The 7804-nt window shown below is 34.0% G+C and overlaps 1 long non-coding RNA gene across 1 annotated transcript; it reads left to right on the forward strand.

Annotated features, from left to right (window-relative positions):
- Nucleotides 1–2883: 2883 nt before the first annotated feature.
- LOC107205307 lies at nt 2884–7568 on the forward strand. Its single transcript, XR_001521918.1, has 3 exons — nt 2884–3336; nt 3730–3796; nt 5395–7568. It is a non-coding gene; the product is annotated as an uncharacterized LOC107205307 (long non-coding RNA).
- Nucleotides 7569–7804: the final 236 nt, after the last annotated feature.

The raw sequence follows: 7804 nt of genomic DNA on the forward strand, positions 1-7804 counted from the left end.
TCCATGTTGAACGTCACTTTTTAATATTCTGTAGCACAGAGACTGCAAAATTTTAATACCTAAATGAATTAAGTTTTAGGGAAATTCTTCAGTAAAACCCAACTACTCAAGAAATAAGTACCAAGAGAATTTTCATATAAAAACATGAAAGGAAACAATCCCTGCAAATTGTAAGGAGCAACTGTTACTTAGCTTAAATCTGTCTTTCATTGTCCAGAAATAAATCAAATAATTAACCAGTCTGTAATTACTTTTTGTGTACCATTGTGTGTTGCCAAGAATAGAGCCTTTCAGTAACAGAAAAGATCCTCAAGCACACATAATTTGATTCTGATCGCACATTCAGGAAGATTGATATGCTTATATGTTAAGATTGTGTACATTTGTAAAAGGAAACACTATTAATAAAAGTATTTGCAGCAGTTACGCTTGATATTCTAGTTCCTAAAATACAATATTTCTATGTGAACAAAATGGATCTCATTTGAAAAATATTTCTCAGCCTTAACTTGCATAGGGAAATAAAAATGCACACAAAGATATTAAATGAGCTCTTTTTCTTTGTGTCTTTCCATCAAATTTAGGAATTTAAATCATAACTACATCTTTTTCTCACACTTCATTCCCTCTTCTCACCAATGACTTTCATTTAAAACTGGAGAAAATTATTTTAAAAAATATTTACATAGAGTCAGTATAGCCTACAACCTTAGGAAATGACAGGTAATTTTAATGCCATGTAAAAATCACTGATTTAAATGTGATTATAATTAAATTCCTGTTATTTTTAAGTTTCACTTTAAGTAGAAGATTATATTGAATATCAGTGAAAAACAACAGAAAATGCTTGAGCCAATTATGAAATTGGTCAACATTAACTACTTTTGCATTATAGTAAAAATCTACATATTTCGTCACAATGCCACAGCGCTGTGTGCCAATCTGCAACTTGAAAATCATTAATAATCACTGCAACAAAATGACACCATTTTGTTAGTTTGTTTATGTTTGAGTGTTTTTTTAAGTTCTGAAGTTTTCCTACTGCAGGTAAAAATGATGGGCAACAGTATGCACCAAAATCAGATGCCACTACCTAATATTTTCTAAGATTATTCTCCCTTCTCTGTTTTCCCTTAAGCAATGCTAATCAGTGCAAAAAAATTGAAATTAGCTAACCGTAGAAAATCAGAATGAAGAGAAATAATTGAATGCTTACCTTTTCCTTCCCCTCACAAATGACAGCAGAACAGAAAGCTACTGATTCCTGATTTACCTGTTGGATAGTGACTAGCTGAAAGCTCAGTGCTTAGCTGGTGGCTAAGTTCATAAACCCATTCAACAATCTGCAGGACCTATGCTAGACGCAATACTTAGACAGCATTGTGGCTCCTTCTGCAAACTCTTTATTTTTGTTATCATCCCCACCTGGCCTCCATGAGGCTGCTGCTTTATCAGGAAGCTGGTTTTGATTCAGAGAGAATCCTACTGTGCAGATTCCAGTGCTGAGCTGGCTGTGAAGCAGGGGCAGTGTATCCCACCTCATGTGTGGGAAACCTGAAGGGAGCCTCCACTGAGGACTGAGTTACAGGGACACATATGCTTTACACATTAATGTCACCAATAAAAAACCTTGCTCTTTTTTTGATATGTTTTTCTATATGTTAGGGGACCTTTAATGCTAGTTGAATATACATTATTTTCTCCATTACCCCATAGGTGCATATGAAAGTTTTAACCAGACCCATAGAATATAACAGTGTCAACTGTTCAGTGACTGGGGGTTTGGATGAAAACAGCAGAGCCAGTTTTATTTTCAATAGGTCTAGCTGGCTTCTGCTGAGAGTGAAATAAGTCAATTTGCCCAATGAAGAGAATCCATTTTGACAAAGAAAAAGTGCCTAAGAGGCTTTTAAAACTAAAGGAAAGTACACTTATCTACACCCATATGCAAACACTTGATAATGTCCCACTAAGTAGTACTATATTTATGTTCTGTTGATATTTAAATCTGCTAAGGCAGAAGAGTAGGCTAACTGGTAACTGCAGTTTTGTGAGTTTTCAGCCATTTTGCGCTGAGTTTTCTTTGCATTCACTCTTCTATTTCTCAATATGGAAAAAATATCACATGAAATATCACATGTGCATCCAGCCCAAAAATCACTTTTGCTAGTCATATATCACTAACCTGCTGATGCTGAAAAATGTAAAATGAATTAATGAATCACATCTAATCAGTTAGCACTCCTAATTTTTATTTTTTTTTTTAATTAGTTTTCTGCTTTTGAGATTTTTGGAAAGAAACAGGTTCCTATCTGGAAATTGTTTACTATTGTTTACTATTACTAATAGTTACTAATTTGAAGGCAGTTTATTACTTATTGGAAACAAAAAAGAAGGTAATTTCAAAGGATTTGCTATGTCTAAACAGTGTTACAATAACCCTAATTACACTTGCTATGAAAAAACGTGGTGACACTGATTGTACTGAAATCTAACATAGAGCCTCTAGATCAAAGTTCTCAACCTTTTAAGTATTCCTATAGTCCATGTGTCACTTTAATGAGCTTCCTGTGGAGCTGACTTTCCTGTGTCTGATAACACGATGGAGTTGGGATGAAGTCGGTCCAGCGAAACGCTGCTATTTTTTATAATCAGCATGTATTCTGTGTGGATCTAGCCTTTTATGTCTACAGGAGAGGTAATAGTTCAACACTTTGTTGGCCATGCAAAGCATAGAGATAAGGATAGGGGATTTTGCACTGACAACAAAGTAATTCATTTTTCTTTCATTTGACAGTGACTGCTGTACCGACGTATGCATTTCTCTGTATGCATAACAGAACACACAGATCTTTGAGAATAATGAATTCTAATGTACTGTATCATTAAAACTGCATCTTTCAGACATGATGCCTGTTTCATATGCTTCAAAGCAGAACGTAGGATAAACTTCAGTATAACCTTTCATTCAGTTTTACAGAATAAATTTGTATTAATTAACCAGCACATAAATGAAATTCATTCCACGGTGCTGTGGCCAAGGACAATAGATTTATAGCAATGATTCATTCAAGTCCCCTCCCCACCTAAAAAATCATTATATAAATCAATATTATATAAAAGAGAGTTGGAATAATCATTGAATTAGGAATTTTCAACCTCATTTAAAATAAGTCATCCTAGAGACCAGTTCTCAAGTAAAGCTTTTGTCTTTTCCATGCCACAGCCTCAACAGAAAAGACTTCAGACTTTTCTTCCATCTGGAGCAGACAATGCTCATTGGTCACTGAGCTCATCAGAGTCATCAAAAACAACCTGAGAATCTAAAACGTCACAGTGGGTGCCCTCTTTTTGATTTCCATTTATTATTATAACACTTAGGGGGAAAAAATCAAGCAATTTTTCATGTGGAATTGAAGTGTCCAATACACAGATTGAAGGCTCTTCTGCCTGTTTTACTGAGGGTACTGCTAAGCTTCAGATTTCATTCCTTGCCACTTATTGTCAGGCTTTCTTAAAATAACAAGAGGGGATTCAGAGGGTGACAGCAGGGTGTCAGTAGCACTTTGCTTTCCCATCTCCTCCAACAATTTAGAAAGTTAAAAAAGCAACAGTTGCAACCTTCTGGTCATCATGTGTACAAAATAATGAAGGTTATTAAACATAGCATGACTTTTCCAGGAAGTGTCCATTAAAAACCTATTCTATTGGGTTTTTATTTTCTTTTAGAAAAAGATCCTCAAAGAATTATCAGCTGATATTTTGCTTGGCTGAAGACATACAGAACTTCTCTTTGGTAAGGACTGATGTATTTTATTTTCTAGACATATTGGGCCTTTTTTTATAGAATATTCAGTAACTGCTAGTCTTTTGTACATTTTTTAGCATTTTTAAATCTCCTTAAATGAAATGCAAAGTTATAACTACGTAACTGAACGTCAGCTAGTAGACAAAAAAACCACCAAAGAAACATAGCCAAAAAAGCTCAGGGGAATTTGAGATTTTTATTGGTTTTAAAATTGTTTATGCCATCATAAATTAAGAATCATTCTACAGATTTCAATGGACTTTAAAGTAAGCGTTACATTAAAAGAGTGTCAATATTTAAAGCAATCAGTTTCTGAATAGCAGCTAAAATGTGTGATCGCTGAAAAGATCATTCATTCATTCAGTTTCATGTTTCATTAAATAAGAGAATGTCTGGTTCCCACAAACATTTATGGTATGATTGGTCTTGAAATAGTCTTGTTATTCTCAGTTCAGGAAAAGAATTAGTGGATTTTTTCGGGTGTGCCCAGCTGAGTCCCCAGTAATGATGCCACCCACAACGTTCTTTCACCTTTGTGGCCTACAGTCAGCCCAGCTCAAGTTTTCTCCTGACCTAAAATGCTGAAATTTTGGGTATTTCCTGACTCTTGCCAACACAAAAAATGAATGCTGTGTATTGCAATGGAAAGGTGTCTAGTAGTGGTCACAGCTTCACAAGCATCATCTTATTTTCAGCCCCTGTTAGATGAAAAGAAAAAGCCCTGGATGAAGTAGTAATCATGATTCATTCATTCCCTCAAAGTAGAGCTGGAGATCTGCTGTCCCCAGGATTAACTGAGCATAGTTCACATATTTCTGCATATTAAAAAGGACAGCTTTACTTTTATTAGATATGGGTTCAAGTCTTTATTCCAAGTAAAAATGTGTAAACATTTATATTTCAGATTTATGGACACCTTTTTATTTTTCATACTTTATATTGTATATTTTTTGTAAGTATAATGACCTTCAGAGCTGGAGTGGGAATCTATTTAGCCTTATGCTTAATCCAGTCTTTCCTACAGGTAAGCAGAAGTTATTTCTGGAACTGCTCCTCCTGGCTTATTCATATACAATACTCTACTATATTTTCTATCGTCTCAAATGATTTTCCAGATCTTCTGGCACTCCACAGTGTTGTTTTAATGCTCTGTTGGCAAATTCTTCTCAGATGGTTCCTTCTGTTTCTAACTCTTTAAAATAAATTCCTTTTCTTGATGATGGTGTTTGTCGAGTGATATCCTATTTATAAATACACATCTTTCTCTTCAATTTTAACAGTAACATTTGTTATACCAGATTACCATGAACTAAACTGAAAGATGCTTTATGCCTACTGACAATGCCTAGAAAATATTTGATTGTATATATAGTAGTCAAGGCCTAATTCTAGTTAACTCATGCTACAGTCGATGATAAATATATACGGAAGACTAAAACAGTACATACAATCCTAGTGCTCTTATGCTGAAAATTAATTAAAATAAAATATTAGTGGGTAGGATGGTGTAAATATTATGTAATGCCTTTAAGATATGTAGCCCTTTGTTATGACATTTCTCTGATTGGCTTTGGTTCTATATTCAGGTTATCTGGATTGGTAAACAAAAGGCACATTGACTGCAATGGATTGAAAACACTCATCTCTGCAGCAGAAGCAATCTGGCATACCCTGGTGCATGTCTTTGGAGACATATGACCCCGGACATATTTTGGATGGATCAGCAAATTATCAGGAGAATAACAGAAGTGGTAATATAGAGCCACCAGCTTATCAGTTGCTAGTTCAAATTTGGCTAAGTCATGTCTGACGGCTTCAGTTTCATGACTATATGATCTGACCTGCTCAAAGCCTTTCATGTAATTTGTTGCTGATTGCAATCCAGGTCCCAGAGGAGCTGTGTCCAAGTCACAACAGAGATCACTCTAATTGACATTAAGTGTCAGTTTCCTTGGCAGGCATGGATGGCAGGTCAAGGATTAACTACAGCCTGAAGACTGAATTCCTTTCACAAGAAACAGTGTTGACAAAGGATACTTTGAGTGCTTCAGGGGAAGTCTCATCTTTCGGCTTTTGTGAAAGATTAGATCATTTATATCAGCAACATGTTAATTACCACATAGTTCATCCAGAAATACATTACATTTTAGGAGATAAAATCACCTGCCCTCATACACACAATGATATCTTCTGATTTTGAATCACTGTTTTTTTTTACCTGAGATGTTCCCCAAAATCTATTTTCTCAGTTTTTTGTTTCAAATATTTTCTTTGAAATATGTCTTAAGCTTTTTTCTCATTTACTAGGATCTTGGAAGTCACATTATGGGGATTACTACAGTATGCTTATGTACAATGCTTTTGTACTTTCATCTAAATATGTAATATATTGAAGAGAAGTTATTTACATTGAAGATCTCATGTATATATTGTCACATTCTTTATAAGTTCATACACTTTGAAATTTAATTAATGATTAACATTCTTTATAAGTTCATACACTTTGAAATTTAATCAATGATTAACCATGTTGTTACTATTTTCTCAAGAAGTAACATATCCTACATAAAGTGCTATGAAATCAGAAACCCAGGAATCATTAAATATTATTAAAATTGTGATATTTTGAAATAAAATATATAACCTCTTTTTATTATTATTAATTTTATTTACACTTTTATGCAGGTGCCTTTCTGAGATAGTAGGTCACCTTTGCAATTTTTTTCTTCTCTAGGAAGGTCAGACATTAATCCATTCCTTTAAAAGGATTGTTCTTTCTGTTCCTGTGTCTGAAGAATGCAGGTAACTAAGATCACTAAAGATCACCAGAAAAAATACTAAAAATTGCTGTCTATTGTTCAAAAAGCTATAGTAAGAATATTACAGAAGCATTTTTAAACTGTTTGCTTTTCTTAACTTGCTACTTTTTGTTGTCTCTTTATTTCCACGATTCACTTAAGTTCCCAGAATCTGTTATTGCCTCCTGATAAGATGATAGGAGCAAAACACATCCTTGAAGAAAATTACATAAATATATTTTTGTGATAATTTTTTTATTAAAAAATATAATTTTTTACTGTAGTCAGAAAATCACGCCAATGTATAAACATTCATGTTTCAATAAACTGCATGTTTATTGGTTCTTTCATTTTCCTTCATCCCTCCGCCCTCTCATCTTCCCACTTGGGACTTTCAGACCATGGTAGCAGTATAATAGATTTTCCAGTTCTTTATCTCTTGCTTAAAAGCCTGACATTCCTTACAATACATAGCTTCTCATGGCATGTCTGCTTCTGCAAAATGAGCTGGAGGCTTTTTTTCAAAAGGATAGTCACAATTGAATTGTCATGTGAGCACTTCACTGAAAACTGAGATGTTTGCAGGTGAAATATGGACTAATTCCCTCTGATTTCTGTAATCATAGGACTTCATAAAAATGTGTTGGGAGTTTAAAGAGGAAGAGAAGGACACATAAAAATGTGTTGGGAGCAGGGAAGCTGCAAGAAAAGTTGTGAATTTGTAAAGCCCTTTCCCAGCTGCTTTGCATCTGCATATCCTCAAAAACATCATGTATCTCTAACTTCTTTGTGCTCCAAGTACAGTGGGTCAAAGAACTTCTTGATGCAATGGCACTAAAGTAAAAGAAATTATTGTACAAGTTGAATCCATTTTTTGTTTATCATATACTATTCCCTCCTATTTCATTTGCAACTCAACACTTTCTGATAATTTTTAAAATATTCTTACTGGAATACATAAATATGAGAAAAATAAAGAATGTTCTTTTTACTATATTTCACAACTCTTATCTCAAACTTTCTCCACATTCATATTATGAACAAATTGAATTTAAGAATTCCTCAGATGAAGAAAAGAAGACAGAATCAATGAAGCATGAAAAATAAAACCCTGAAATGAAGTCTATAAATGTTTTTCAAAGATATGGAAGAACACCCATATAATGTATACAACCAAATTAAAAAATCAAATCAGGTC

This window comes from Parus major, chromosome 5 (assembly GCF_001522545.3).
Source record: "Parus major isolate Abel chromosome 5, Parus_major1.1, whole genome shotgun sequence".
In the NCBI taxonomy this organism is placed as follows: Eukaryota; Metazoa; Chordata; class Aves; order Passeriformes; family Paridae; genus Parus; species Parus major.